Below are 16,640 nucleotides of genomic sequence, written 5' to 3' on the forward strand. Positions count from 1 at the left end.
TAAAGAAACAAGAATGAAAAGAATTGAGCTCCCAGCCCCGCCCACCCCGGCGGGTGAGCAGACAAGCCTCACGGGCTGATGTTGAACTATCCTTGCGTCTCTGGAATAAACCCCACTTGATCACGACTTCTTTAGAACTACAAGCTCCTGAACTGCTTTCGTCCACTGATCTTCTTTCTAAGTTACAAGAGAAGACAGCTTTACCAAATCTTTTATTTCAAAACATTGAACTTCTGTTTTCCACCTTCCAAGGGTTTCCAGAAAGGAAGCAAAACCACAGACTTGTCAACTGTCAGAGAGTTTAGATACTTCAAGTTCTGAAAGTGAAGCAGAGGGTGAACCAGAACAAGTTTCTGGTTACAACAGACTACTTGCCACATTAAAGGATGTTTCCGAGGAAGATGAGGAGGAGGAAGAGGAAGAAGACCGTGTTATAGATGAGACAGAAATGAATCTTGAAGATGGCGATAGTGACATCAGTGTGGAGGAAGAGACGGCAGCAGCGTCTACTGACATGCAGAAGAATGCGGCCTTACCTGCTGACCCTAAGGGAAAAGATGGGCACGGGCCACCTGGCACATCAGAGGAATCCCCAGAGGAGTTTACAGATGCAAAACATGAGTCACTCTTCAGCCTAGAAACCAACTTTCTCGAAGAGGAAAGAGAAGGCAACTGTTCTCTGAAAGCATTACAAGATCCATTTGCACAACATGTAAACAAAGAACTGAAAGAAAAAGAAATCCAGGCTGTTGCCACAAATCCCAAAACTACCCACCAGCTAAAATGGCCCATCCTGGGCCAGCTTGTCTTTTCATCCAGGTTTCGACAGTTGGAAACCGGAAACCTTTAAACCCCCAAAGGACATTGACTTAAAGTCACTTCATCTCCAGAAGCCTCTGGAATCCACCTGGATCAAGACCAACAGCCAGTTCCTCTCTGGTCCCCCAAATTCAAGTAGCCCCTTCACACCCCTCCAGAAAGAGCTCTTCTTAATTATGAATTCTTACCGGGACCTGTTCTACCCAGAAAGGACTGCCCTGAAGAATGGGGAAGAGATCCGCCACGTGTACTGCCTGCATGTGATAAATCACGTCCTCAAAGCCAATGCCCAGGTGCTTACCAACAACAGCAGATGCCAAAGCCAGAGACCTGGGGTGGGTGATGATGGTGACTTCAGGGACCAAGGGCTAACGAGGCCCAAGGTGCTGATAGTGGTGCCATTCCGGGAAGCTGCTTTGCGGGTGGTACAGCTCTTCATCAGTCTTCTTGAGGGCGACAGCAAGAAGAAAATAATTGTAAGCAACAAAAAGAGGTTTAATGGAGAGTATGGCTCAGATCCCGAGGAGAGACCACCCAACCTGAAGAGGCCTGAGGATTATGAAGCTGTATTTGTCGGCAACATCGATGACCACTTCACGACTGGAGTGGCAATACTGCAGAGAAGCATCCGACTTTATGCCCCCTTCTATTCGTCAGACATCCTCATTGCCTCCCCTCTGGGCTTGAGGACCATCATTGGTGGTGGAGGAGAGAAGAAGAGAGATTTTGACTTTCTGTCTTCTATTGAGCTTCTCATCATTGATCAAGCTGACATTTACCTGATGCAGAACTGGGAGCATGTCTTGCATTTGATGAACCACATGGACCTACTGCCCTTGGACTCACATGGGGTGGACTTTTCTTGAGTGCGCATGTGGAGCCTCAATAATTGGTCCAAGTACTATCGTCAGACGCTGCTGTCTGGGGCCCTGCAGGATGCCCAGATCAACTCTGTGTTCATCAAATACTGTGTCAATGTGCAAGGCCAGGTGGCTGTGAGGAACGTCCCGATGACAGGCTGCATCAGTCATGTCCTGGTGCAGCTCCCACATGTCTTCCAGAGGATGCAAGCTGAAAACCTAGCTTCAGTGATTGATGCCAGGTTTAACTTTTTCGTCAACAAGATTTTGCCTCAGTATCGTGATGCAGTCATGTCTCACACGCTTATCTATGTCCCCTCCTACTTTGACTTTGTGCATCTCCGAAATTACTTCAAGAAGGAGGAACTGAACTTCACTCATATCTGCGAGTACGTCCACAAGTCTGGTGTCTCCAGGGCCAGAGACTTCTTCCTTCAAGGAGAGAAGCAGTTCCTGCTCCTCACACAGCGCTTCCATTTCTACAAAAGATACACAATAAAAGGCATCAGGAACCTGATTTTCTATGAACTGCCAACATATCCCCACTTCTACAGTGAAGTCTGTAACATGCTGCAAGCCACCACCAGAGGAGAGGAAGCTGCCTGGACCTGCACTGTCCTCTACTCCAAGTACGATGCCCAGAGGTTGGCTGCTGTGGTCGGGGTGGAGCGGGCTGCACAGATGCTGCAGTCCAAGAAGAACGTCCACCTCTTCATTACTGGAGAGAGATGAGAATTGGTTGGACAGGAAATGGTGTTTGGTGTGATATGTCATGCTTGGTTCTGTGTCACTTGGACCTGATTCTGATCACTTACACAAAGAAGGGCTGCAACAAGGAAGGAGCACCAGGCAGGTTCTTATCAGATACTTCTTTCTTTTCAGATCATATATACCTGAAAAGTTCAGTGTAAACCAGATTTTGGTAAAACCCATCTTTCAGAGGCCAGGGGAGAGCTCATGGGACTCTGAGAAGTTGATAGAAGGAATCTTCTACTTGTGAATTTTTTTGGACGCCATAAATTCTTTTGTTGTGACTTCACCTCTAATTTATTACACTTGGTAAATTCTTTTAAAAAAAGAATGAAAAGAATTGACTCAATCTACACTACCAACTCTGCAGGGGTAGTGTGAAAGCAGCATAGACAATATGTAAACAAATGAGTGTGGCTGTGTTTCAATAAAACTTTATTTATAAAAACTGGTGGTGGGCCAGATTTGGCCTATGGGTTCTAGTTTGCTGATCCCTGATATAAAGAGCTCTTAAAAATTGAGAAACATGGGCCTAAAAACCTCATTTTAAAAATGTGGGAGCAACCTAAATGTCCATTGACAGATGAATGGATAAAGAAGATGTGGTACATATATACAATAGAATACTACTCAGCCATCAAAAAGAATGAGATAATGCCATTTTCAGCAACAGGGATGCAACTAGAGATTATCATACTGAGTGCAGTAAGTCAGAAAGAGAAAGACAAACACCACATGATATCACTTATATATGAAATCTAAAACATGACACGAATGCATCTACGAAACAGAAACAGACTCACAGACGTAGAAAACAGACTTGTGGTTTCCAAGGGGGATGGAGGGTGGGGGAGGGATGGAGTAGGGTGTTGGGGTTAGCATATGCAAGCTATTATATATGGAATGGATAAACAATGGAAAAAAATATTTAAAAAAGAATGCATGTATATGTATAACTGAATCACTGCTGTACAGCAGAAATTAACACAACATTGTGAATCAACTATACTTTAATAAAAAACAAATTTAAAAAATGGGAAGACATGAACAGGTAATTCACAAAAAGAGAAAGAGATGTACGATGGCCACCAAATATATTTTTAAAGTTCTAGCTTACTTACAATCAGCAAAATGCACATTAAAATAACACCGAGATGCCATGTCTCATCTATCAGACTGGTAAAAATTAAAAGTGTGACAATATATTATGTTGGTGAGGCTGTGGGGAGAAAAGCACTGTAGTATATTTCTGTTGGGAACACAAACTGGTTCGATCCTTCTGGCGAGGAATTGGGTAATATCTAACTAAACTACATTTGTTCTTACCTCTTGAGTCAGCAATCCTACATCTAGAAATCCACCTTAAAGATCTCCAACAAAAGGAAGACTATGAATGGATATGGAATGATTTCATATTGTTAAATGAAGAAAGTGAAGCTTTAAAGAGTGTCTAGAAAGAAGGGGATATAAGAAGACATACATGTCCTTGCAAAAGAAATACAGGAGGATACACTTGAAACTAAAGAGCTCACTTACCCACAGGGGATGGGTGGGAAAGGGACAGGATAGTAGGGACAAGGAGATAAGTGACGCTTCTCTGAATATACCTTTTTGTGTAGCTTTGACTCATGAAACCATACTGTTTCACATCCTCCAAAAAAATTAAAATTAACTACACTGTGGGGTGAACCCTAAATGACATATAAGCTAACAAATGAACATACCTATATTAAAAATGAATAGTATAACGGCACTGAAGAGGATGGGAAAGGAAAGAAATTAGCCTAAGTATTTCAGTTATCAGTAGAGGGCATAGAAAGACACTGGAGGAGGAAGAGACTTCTCTTCCTAGTTCTGGTGTGCTGCTCTCACCAAGTTCCTGCAGCACCCATGGCTTCTGCAGTGCATCCCTAGGTGGACAGCAGCACCCAGCGGCCATAGCATGTGGCACATCCCATAAACGTCTTCCTCCGTCATCCCAGAGGGCAGACTTCCATCAAGCCCTGCCAACGAGCTCAGCAAACTTCTCTGCCATCCAATGGGTCTTGGTCGTGCCCTTTCCAATTAGATCAAATTCTAAGTCGGGGTGGAGAGATGGGGAGTGGCCTCTTTCTCAGGTGCTTTATCTCAGCACTAGGGATAAAGGCTACTCCCTATATTTGCTATTCTTTGGAGTGCTCTTTACCTCTTAGTAGCCAATCTCCCATTACTCCAATTCCCTGTTATAGTTAATTACTTATATTAAACATGCTCTCTTCAAACTCCTGTGTGATTTCTGTCTCTTGATTGGGCTCTAAGAATATACTAGGTAACACTGGAGTGTTCTGACTAGTCAGTGAGCACATTTAGTGCCCAGATCCTGTTTCTCAATACCATTCTCCAATAAAAGGAGTTAGGGCTTCTTGGAGAAGTGGCTGAGTCCAGGGCTGGAGCAGGGAAACTACAAGATGAACCTGAAACATCTTGTGGTGCCAAAAAGTAAGAACGTACTCAAAAAAGGCAGGGCGTGTCAAAAAGATACAGAAGCCAACCCAGAGGAGCTCCTAATGGCCAAAGCTAGAAATCTGAGCAACAAAACATAAACAATAGTATTGGATTATAACCCATGAAATAAAAATGAATATCCATAAGTCCATACTGATATAAATACATGATTGAATAAATTAATAAATGGGAGAGATGAGACAGATAACTTGGAGAATTTCAAATAATGTGTGTAGATATTTCCCCGTCCAGGAGGTAGTGGTTAACATCCTCTCCCCATCCCTGGGTGTGCTTAGTGACTTGCTTCCTAAGAGTGGAGTATAGAAAGGGGGTGGGGCGTAACTTTATAGTAGAGAAAGCTGGCAAACCTCTGCCAAGGCAGTGATCAAGGTTAACATTATTGGGGATAAGTCAGGTTGATAGCATGTACCCCTGATATGAAGTGATGAGAATGGCACTTCACTTCTGTGGTATTCTTCCCAAAATCTCAAACCCTAGTCTGGTAATGAGACAAATGTCAGATAAAACCAACTGAAGAATGTTCTATCAATCACTTGACCAGTACTCCTAAAAACTGTCAAGGTCATCACAAACAAGGAAAGTTTGAGAAACTCACAGTCTAGGGGAAGCCAAAGAGACATGATGAATAAATGTAATGTGGTGTCCTGGATGAGATCCTGCAACAGAAAAAAAAAAACCCATTAGTTTAAAACCAAAGAAATACAAATAAAGTGTGTAGTTTAGTTAACAGTAATGTACCAATGTTGGTTCCTTAGTTGTGACAAACATACCATAGCAATGTAGGATGTTAACGATAGGGAAAACTATCTTTGAGACTTTTCTATAAATCGAAAGCTATTGTAGATTTTTTAAAGTTTATTTAAACAATAAAAAAAAGGACACAGGAGCCAACCTGAAGGAGCTCCCAATGGCCACAGCTGGGACAATGTGAGCAACACAATAAATAATGCTAGTTCAGTAGCTCACCCCTTATCCATGGGGGATATGTTCCAAGATCCCCAATGGATGCCTGAAACCCCATATTGTACCGAACCTTATGCATACTATTTTTCCCTATACACATACATACCTATGATAAAGTTTAATTTATAAATTAGGCACAGTAGAGAATAGCCAAACTGCCAGCATCACTACTCCTGCACTTTGGGGCCATTATTAAGTAAAATAATGGTTACTTGAACACAATCACTGCTATATTGCAACAAACGGGTGGGATACACTGGATGAAGGGATGATTCACAGCCCCAGGCAGGAAGAAGCGGGATGGCGGGAGATTTTATCACACCACTCAGAATGGCACACAATTTTAAAACTTATAAATTGTTGGTTTCTGGAATTTTCCATTTAATATTTTTGGACCACATTTGACCATGGGTAACTGAAACTGTGGAAAACTAAACTGCGGATAAGGAGGGGCTACTGTATTGGAGGATAACCCAGAGAATAAAATAAATATCCATGAGTCCATACTGATATAAATTAAAAAGTGAATAAAAAAACAATAAATAAGTGAGAGGGGAGGGACAGCTCTTTCTTAGAGAACAATCCCAATTAATAAATGTAGAAGGAATGAAGGAAATACAAAACCACTATTGGGCAAACACCACGGTAATAATTGTTGTAGGCAAGATCCACTGATAAATGCTAAAATTAGTGGGCAAAAGATTGAATAGAAACAGAATATTCACATAGTCTCAAAGTATCTTCCCCAAGGTATTTATTAAGTACAATGCGAAAAATAGAAACTTTACAATGGAGAAACCAGCAGATATTACCTTAACCAAATGATCGAGGTTAACATCGACATCACGTACCTCAAGAAGTGCACTGAGGACATTTCTGTGGCATTCTTGCTAAAATGCAAAACCACAATCTAATCATGAGAAAATAACAGACAAACCTAAGTTGAGAGACATTCTACAAAATACCTGAACTGTACCTTTCAAAAGTGTCAAGGTTATTAAAGACAAGAATAGACAGAGGAAGAGGCAAAGGTTGGAGAAGATCTTGAAACAAAAAGAACACTAGTGGGAAAAATGGTGAAATTTGAATTAGGTCTATAGCTTATTTAACAGTATTGTGCTGGGGGAAAGCAGCTCTGGTGGGGATCAACTGAGCACGTGCAAAGAGCCAGTGAGGAGTGAAGGGCCTGTGCGGGGCATCAGGGGGTAGCGTCTCCCTGACTGGGGCCGATGGTCACCCCGACCCAGACCTCACTCGCAGACACCCTGCAGGGAGCTGCCTCCCCCTCCTCTAGGCTGTGGGGCTGACCCTCCCATCTCACCTTTCCTCCATCGGCTGCATCACATTTTTCACTGAAACAGGAAGGGCTCTGGATGTGGGACACCAGCCACGTGGTGCTCATGCAGCAGGAAGATGGTGACCTGTCTCAGGGACATCAAGTCTGGAATTTGCCTCTGCCCTGAGGCCCTGGTGATCAATATCAGGTACCTGATTTAATTTTCAGTGCAACCGTGTCAGCTACCTGACGATGATCATCATTAGGACCATTTGACAGTAGAAGCAGCTGAAGCACAGTGAGGTGAAGTCGGCTGCCCAAGGTCACACTGCTAGCAAGCAGAAGGACCAGGAAATACTTAAGCCAAGTTCAGCTGACTCCAAAGTGCCCATACTCAGTCATTCTGCGATTGTTTTGGTTTTTTTTGGCCGTGCCATGCGGCATGTGGGATCTTCCCCAACCAGGGATCAAACCCATGCCCCCTACATTGGGAGCATGGAGTCTTAACCACTGCACCACCAGGGAAGTTCCTGTCACTCTGCGATTCTGAACCCCATGCAGGGTTGGCTCCCAATAAACAATATTCCTATTTTCCATTGTCTTCAAAGTGCTCAGGCTGAGGGGAGACAACATCTTGTGTGCATAAACTGAGCTTCTGCATGTTTCAGTGCACATCCAGGGCAACCTACCTGGTCCTCCCTCTTCTGACAGAGATGAAAACTCAAACTCACCCTCCCCACCCACTTCTTAGACACTGAAAACCAGGTGTGCACCAGGTCCTCCAGTGATTGACGAACTCAGGAAAGTTGATCTCTGGTCACGTGAGGTCCCAAATCCCTGGGACCATGCCCCTGATTCCTCTGGCTGCCAATCATTTACTGACCAGCAGAAGCCACCTATGGTTGGACTACAGGGACTGCCAGAGGATACTTCAAAGTCCCCCGGTCACTGGCATGGCCCATGCTCCTCATATCATTAATCCATGATGACCACAGGAACCTCGAATAATGCCCAACATGGGCACACCAGTGCCACACCCCCAGCCGGCTTCCAATCATCCGTATTCCTAGACTGCCAGTTACTGACCCGCATAGTTTCCAAAACTGACTTACGGAGCAGCTAAACACTGACCATTCCTGAAAGATGTTATGGCTTTCATTCCAGAAGTCCCTCACAAAGCCACTGACCCTCCAGTCCCTAATGGCCTGGCTCTACATCCCCATAAACTTAGTGGCCTAAAAAAACACACATGTATTATCTCATAGTTTATATGAGTCTGGAATCTGGGCACAGCTTAGCTTGGTCCTCTGTTTTAGGGTCTCTCATGAGGCTGCATTCAAGGTCTCAGCTAGGCTTGGGGCCTCATCTGATGGCTCAACTGGGGAAGGATCTGCTTCCAAGTTCACTTATATGGTTGTTTACAGGATTCAGTTCATTTGGGCTGTTGGACTGGGAGCCTCAGTTTCGTACCGACTGTTGGTGAAAGGCCACCCTCAGTTCCCTGCTATACGGCCTCCCCAACATGGCAAGTTGGTTCACTAAATCCAACATGGGAGACATCCTGTTAGCAAGACAGAAGCTACAATCTCTTGTAATCTAATCATGAAGGTGGCATCTCCTCAGTGTTAAAGGTATGCTATTGATTAGAAGCAAGTTACTCAAATGGAGGGAATTACACAAGGCCATGAATACCAGGAGGCAAGGATCATTGGGAGCCATTTTAGAAGCTACTTCCCATAGACCATGGAGAAATAAACAGCTTCAGACATTAAATAATATGAACACTATTCTACCAATTTACTCTATTTGAGGAAAACACTAAAGGAAGTATTCTAAATAAATGAATACTAAATCAGAAGATAGATCTCAAAATAACAGAGCAAGACAATGGTTAGCAATGACTGTTGTGGTAAAATACACACCCTCAAGTACACATTCATATATCTATAGTTAAATTATGACAAATAAAGTGACTGGGGACTTTGAATAAAAATGTTAAGTAAGTTTTCTTGAAGCAGAATTGACTTAACCTAAGAAAAATACAGTCTTCATAAAAGCAGTTTAAATGTTTCTAGAAAAATCCGGAAATAATACTGTCTACCTTGCTGAGGCAGATATGGAGGATAGAGTATCTTTCTCTACCAAGAAAGGTTAATTATATTCTGATCAAATAATAGAAAAAACATAAATCATGCCTGTTAGAGAGGACCAAATATATAACCGGACAATTAGTAAACATAAAAATTACCAAACTAATGAGGTATGGGGGGGGGACAAAACTGAACAGAAATGTCATAAAGGTGTTAGGAAGGAGAAAAGAATGAAAGTTATATTTAGGAAGTAGTAAAATTGATAATAAGCATAATATAATACAAAAAAATAAGGTTATCATCATTATACAAATTTAAATGGACTGAACCTCAAGACACAAATGTGGGATTAGAGCAAAAAATACTCTTATATGCAGTTAAAAGAAGTATATCTTAAACAAAGAGGAAAATGCAAAATAAAGGTTTAGGCAAAGACACACCAGATTAGTGGCAGCAAAATAAAAGCAGCAGTGATGATGTACTTACCAAAGTAAATTCAAGGTCAAAAGGACTCAACAAGCAAAACAAAGAAAACACATAGTGGCATTGTGAAAAATGGCCAAAGATATATACTTTAGGATCCCCCCACCCACCTGCCAAAAACAGAACTATAAGGAGAAATTTGTTTTAAAATATAACATTTATTCTATCTTTTGATAATATAACAGATGGAGTAGACAAAAAGACAAAAAATCAGAGTAAAGAAATGTTAATCCTCAAACTAGATTGAAAAGTCCTAATGAGTAATCTGTACCTAACCGAGAATATAGTTTCTTCTCTTATATCCATGAAAGTTTTACAAAATTCAATTGAGTAATCTGGCCCACAGAGAAAATCTTGAGTAATGTTTACAAGTTCAGATTCAACAGGCTACATTCTCTGATCACAGTAAAACCATAATTACAAAAAAAGAAAGAAAAGATAACCAAACTACTTTAACCAGTTAGAAACTAAGAAACGTTCCTCAATAGCTAGGATCAAAGTGAGAAATCAATTCTGAAGTTGCACCTTTCATACCAGAGTTTATGAGACACAGCTACATTTAGAAAAAAGTGTATAGTCTCAAATCCTTTACTATTAAAAAAAAGACTGGGAAACAAAAAAATAATCGTTAGGAATTTGACTCAAGAAGGTAGAAAAAGAACAAAATGAAGCAAACACATAGAAAAATGAAACACAAAACAAAAAAATCAAGGTGGCAGTTAATAAAAGCTTAAGTACATAAAGCTTAAGTAAAGTATATAAATATAAATTTAGGGAGTATAAATAAAACAAAAGGGTAAGCCTTTCTAATAACTGACTATATGGCTTAGCTCCTGGAAAATCTGATGAAGTTTAAAAGAAAAAAAAGTACAATACTAGTAATAAAAAAGGAGATATTGCACCAGATACGTAGTGCATTAGAGAACTAATATACTAGTTATCGTGGAATATGAGGTATAAGTCTAGAGCAACATACTTGAACATTTAGGTGAAATATGTGAGTCCCCGGGGAAAAATGTAACAGTGAAAATTAATGAAAATATCCCTAAGGGGCCCGTGAATATAAAAAGAATAGGAAGAGTAGTTCAAGTCCATCATTTGAGACATACCAGTACCCACAGGCAGCACTGCTTGACACACCTCTACTGGCACAGGAGGCCTGGCTGGGGCTGGCAAAGGCAGATGTGGCAGAGGTCCCAGTCCTCTTCCGGCAACCCTATAGGCTTGAAATGGGCAGAGCCAGCTGGAAAGGGCAGACCCAGAGCAGGGTAGTGGGAGGAGGAGGACAGGACAGGATGGGCAGGTTTGTGGGGGAGACAGATAGACCAGGACTGGACTGGCAGGGGCCAAGGCTGACAGAAAAGGCTGGGACCTCGTGGTATGGTAAAGGGTGGAACAAGGTGGGTGGGGGCAGGGACATAATTGCTATGACACCCTGAACTCTCCTCAGTGTCCCAAAGTGGAATCACCAAGGAGGACTATCCCACACTCACCTATTCCCTCCATTGCAACGTTTCCCCAGCACCTCTGGCCTGGGAAATATTAACAATTATACAGAAGTTGGTCAAGGTACACTTAATCAGGTGCCAACCACATATTTGATGGACTGGGATGCGGGACTTAGGAGAACAAGAGTCACTGGCATTCCCTTCATAAGATCACATCTCCGTTGACAGAAGAGGATGCACCGAGCACAGTGGGCATCACAGGCACCCCCAAATGTGCACTGTAGCCCACCCCCCAAGTAAAGCTGCACTGTCACCCACCACCACTGGAGGTTCGGAATTGGGTTTGTGGCCAGAGAGAACGGCTTAGGGGCCACCAGAGGATATTAAAATCTCTTGTTCTAAAGTTTTTAAACAAAACTCTGGATGGTGGGAGATGAGGGCAGGGCAGATCTCCTGGCCCCGCCCAGATTCAGGAAAGAAAGAGACGGGGGGTACAGGAACAGACAGAAAGAGGGGGATTTTGAGGACCACCCCACCTCAAGGAGGCGTAGACCGAGACAGGAGACTAAATGGGGAACAGAGAAGCACAGAGAAACTCTGAGATGCCCTGAGAAAGATGTTAGAGGAACAGGTGTGTGAGGAATTCGTAGAGTGTCTCCCTTGCACAGGGTGTTGAGTACAGGACCTCAGCTGAGCAGAGCTCAGCTGTCTACTCTGGAGCGTAGGTCAGTGGTGAGCGGGTCATGCTGGATTGTCTGATGAAGCATCAGGGCCAGCAGCCCTGCCCGATTCTTCATGGCTGTGCGCACCTTGTGCTCCTGCTCAACCAGCTCTTCCAGCTTGAGCAACTGTGGGGGGCAAGCATGAGAAGGGGCTTCTAGGATTCCATCCCGCCTCTCAGCCCCTAAGGGGCATACCATGTAACGTACCATGTAACGTACGTACCATGCGCACGCGCTCTAGGTCCACCTCGGCGCGTCTCAGCTTCTCCCAGCAGTAGTGGTGATTGCACAAGCGTTTGGGGAGGCAACAGAAATTATCGGTGGGCTCAAAGACGTTTTTCACTAGTGGGCAACCACACACTTCTTCATCCGGTACCTGTGGGGAAGAATGAAAGATGATGAGGTACGTGAAGGGTGGCAAATGGAGGGTGATCAGGCAGGCAGGATGCAAGGAAGAGGGGAAGAGAGGGCAGGCAGGCAGGAAGGAGAGGAATGCGGAGTGGTGACCTAGCAGGGGGGAAGAGAGGAATTCGGTGATTAGGTAAAGACGAGGGGGCCAAAGGGGGATGATCAATCATGGAGAATGGAGGAAGAAGTTAAGCAGGGATGTAGGAATGGAGGTGATCAGGCAGGAAGGACGGAAGAACAGAAAGAGGTCAAACAGGAAGGAGAGGAAGGATGGAGGGGAGGTCTGGCAGGGAGAAGTAGATGAATGAGGGTTGGTAAAGCATGGGGGAGGTGAGGAATAAGGCTGGGAGGGTGAAAGGGATGGGGGCTGATCAAACAGGGAAGAAGAAGGGATTTAGGAGATGACAAGCAGTGAGAAGGCGATTGGGGAAGTGAGGCAGGGAGAATAAGAATGGAAGGAAGTCAGCAAGTGAGAAGAGAGGAATTGAGGGTAACCATGCAGGGAGAGAGGGGGGATTGTGGGGTGGTCAGGCAGGGGCTAGGAAAAGAAGGGAGATGAGCAAGCAAGGAGAAGGGAAGAATGGGGAATGGTTATGCAGTGAGGAGCAGAGGAACGGAGGCTGGTCAGGCAGAGGGAGAGAGAAATGTTGGGCTGCGGGGTCAGGCAAGGAGATTATGAATAAATGAACAGGCAGAGAGAAAAGTAAAACTAGAAAGTGATTGGGCAGTGAGGAGGGGGATGTAGGGGAGGTCAGGAAAGGAGGAGGGGATACATAGGGATTGGTCAGGAGGTATGAAGGCAGTCAGGCAGAAGGAAGAAGGAATAGGAGGCAATCAAGCACTGGAGGACGAGAGGAAGGTGGTCAGGTAGGGAGAAGGGGAGGAATGGAGGGCGATGAGGTAGAGAAAGAAAAGTCTCACCTTGGGGTCCTTCGAGTGCTCAGGGCATAACACCTGGAGTCGCTTACAGTAGCTCTTACTCCGTGGGTCGTAAACATCACAGAAGAGCCTTGTGGCTCTGGGGACAGGTGAAAGTGAGGTGCTAAGGGTCAGGAGGAGGGTGGTCCCACCCTGAACCCTGCCCACACTTTGTCCCCAACCCCACCTACACCCTGCCGCTAATCTGCCCACCTCTGTCTCTGAGCCTACCCACATCCTGCCCTTGATCTTGCCCACCCTGCTCCTGACCTCGTCCACATCGTGCCTTTGACCCTGAGTAGCACTCACACTCACCCCTCAATGCGAGTGGGGTACATGGACGTGAAGGGCGATTTGCGCTCATACTGGGGAAAAAAGAGTACAAATGGGAGGAACTATAGACACACACTGCATACCCTCCCACGAAAAAGCCCCAAACAACACATTTGCTCCCTGTGGACCCTACGCTCCTGTCTGCTCAGCCATGTCCCCCCCCTCACCAGTGGCTGATGCCCAAATCTTGGCCCCTTTACTGGGGATGGAAGAAAAGCACAAATGGGTAGAGCCATGGATGTGTGTTGTATTCTCTTCTACAACAAATACCCGGGCACCAAACCTGGCCCCCTTCTCATGGACCCCAACCAGTCAAAAACATCCTTGCCCCATCTTCCCCCAGCCAAAGCTCCAACCTTGGCGAAGCAGTGCTCCATGTGGCGCAAGGCAACCTGCATTTTGATGGGTTGCCCGCAGGAGACACAGAAGATCTGCAGGTTGACGCTGTTCCTGCCACGTTTGTCACTCTGCATAGGACAGTAGAAGGGCCAGTAAAGCAGTGCAGGGTGGGGACGGCAGGGCAAGATATCAGGCACCTTTCTGCTCCACCCCACGCATTCCCACTCACCTCTTCATCTTTGCACACAGGCTGCTGCTTGCCACGCTGAATGATGGCCTCAAGTTCATGGAAATGGCACTCTATGTCCTTCAGGCGGGTGTGGGTGTCCTGCTGTTCACGGTGGATGCGCTCGAGCATTTTCTTGCCATGCTCCTCAGCAATGCAAGGGCTCTTCTGCCACTGCTGGATGCGCTTGGGCAGGATCGCATAGATGCGGCTGGAAGGGGAGACAGCAAGAATGGAATGCGTATGTGGAGGCATCAAAATAAGAAGAAATGGATGAGTGACCGAATGGTGGATGTTTAGGATAATGAATGGTAGATGAGTGAATGTTGGTGAATGCGTGCTTGGATGGTGGATGGTTGGGTGGATGGCTAGACAGCTGGGTGGGTAAGTGACTGTTGAGGGTGAATGAGTGTGTTGGTGGATGGAGTGTGGATGGGTGGTTCAGCGGGTCGGTGGATGTAAGGGTGGATGGATAGGTGGGTGAGTGGACGAATGGTGGAGGATACATAGGTAGCGGGGTAGATGGACTTACAGCTGGCATAGATCATGCCCTACTTTATTCCCTGTTGCTTAACCTCCAGGTGCACTCACTCAGCTGCCAGCTTCATGCCACAGTCGTCCGAGCAGTACTTGGAGCCTGGCCGGGTGGGGTGCACACAGTCAGGTCCCAGGCACTGCCGCAGTGAGGTTGGGTGCTCGGCATCTGACTGCTCTGGGTCTTCTGACTTTTCCATGAGCTTCTGCTGCTTCTCCTTCTGTGAGACAAGAGTGGTCAAAGCAGGGGCAGGGGAATCAGTGTCAGCCCCCTAACCCTGTACTACTACCTTGCATTCTGCCCCCAACCTCTGCCTCCATGCCCCCCATTCCACCATTTCTGTCACCTTCCACTCCACTTTTTTCTTCAAATTCTTCCTTTTCTTCGTATCCATTGCCTGCTTCTGCAGTGCAGAATCTAGGAATGGGAAGTCCTCAGTGTCATTCATCCAGGGCTGTAGGCTAGAAAAATGCTGACAGGTCTCCCCAATTTGTTTCTTAAATGATCTCTGGACACTCCGTGCCTCCTCTCTCTTCATTGCTGAGCCTCCCTGCCTTCAATGTCCTTATCCTTCCACGCAGGGGCCCTGCCATACACTCATCAGGCTTTGATTGTCAAGAATCTCGTATATAAAAGTCCTGGTATAAGCTTCAGTACTGAGGCAGGTCCTTTTCAGACAACAGCTGGTGTATGGCCTCCTTTACTGCCGATGGCATTGCCCCCACCTGGTACTTCTGGGACAGCTCAGACTTCTGTAGTTGAGGCAGGTGTGATCGAGTGAGCAGTTGTCAGGGGGACTATGGCAAAGTCTCTGAGAGTATCACAGTTAAGAACTGACGGGCAGACCCTCGCACCAGCTCCATTCCCCCAACCACCCTGTGTCCTAGATTCACCAGAGACCAGGGATTATAAGTAGCGCTCCTGTGCTGACGGAAGGAGGGCTCTGGGTCAGCACTAAGTGGGTGGGGATGGGCTCACCCTGCCCCAACACTCCTGGCCTCACCCTCTGGCCACTGTGGCTGGGGCCCACAGCACCTGCCTGGATACACTAGGTCTTGCCTGCCTGGGAATGACTGGCACCACCTGGCCCTGCTTGCCCACCTTATCCAGACACACTTGGCTAGTCCATCTGGCGGCATCTTGCCCAGTCGAATTCGTAAGGCCCTGCATATCCACCCAGAAAAGCTAGACTCCACCTCCTTACACTTAGAGGGCTCAGCCTGCCTTGTCCACCCTCCAGGACACACCTGCTACCCGGCTTGCCCTACACCATGGTCCCAGACAAGCCTCCTCTGCCCAGACGGCCCAGCCCCTCAGACATGCTCCGCCCACCTTTCTGTCCCGCCCACTCTGCCTAGTCTCTCCAGGCTCCACATGCCTGACTCTGCCTTCTTGGACACACTCTGTCTTGCCTTAAGGCTCCCAGCCCTGTGGGTCCCATGCGCTGCCAGGCCCTGCCCGCCTCCCAGACTCTCAGCCTCATAGACCCCTCCCCACTTCCTGTACATACTCTGTTCTGCCTTACCTCTCACATGCTGAGCCATGCCAAGCCCTGCCCCCTCCCCCACTTGCACGTGCCACGCTGTGCGCTGTCTGCCCTGACTCACTCACCTAGAATAATTTGACAATCTTTATTCTGAAAACTACTCCTACCTGAACCCAGTAACGCCTACTAAAATATATAAATATACAAATGTTTTTAAATGTTTGCGTGCATTTGCACACACACGCAAATCATTACTCTCAAAGATTAAAAGAGCAAGCACACACACAAAGAATACACACGTTTTGGTTAAGACAGTTATCAACCAGAGAACACATACTAGTTTCGAGCTACAGATGCAATATTAATAAAAACTCACCCTGGCCTTAGTCTTAAAGGAAGTCTGAACACTTTCCAATGAATAAGCATCACACAGGGCACAGATAAGTTGCGTTAGAAACAAAAGCCTTAACTTTTGAAAA

At 45.6% G+C, this 16,640-nt stretch overlaps 1 pseudogene; it reads left to right on the top strand.

Annotated features, from left to right (window-relative positions):
• Positions 1-250: 250 nt before the first annotated feature.
• Positions 251-3,253, top strand: LOC149744331 (U3 small nucleolar RNA-associated protein 25 homolog pseudogene; annotated as a pseudogene).
• The last annotated feature ends 13,387 nt before the right edge of the window (positions 3,254-16,640 follow it).

The sequence above is a fragment of the Delphinapterus leucas genome, chromosome X (assembly GCF_059928025.1).
Source record: "Delphinapterus leucas isolate spDelLeu-1000000601 "Yukka" chromosome X, BTC_Dleu_Yukka2, whole genome shotgun sequence".
Lineage (NCBI taxonomy): Eukaryota > Metazoa > Chordata > Mammalia > Artiodactyla > Monodontidae > Delphinapterus > Delphinapterus leucas.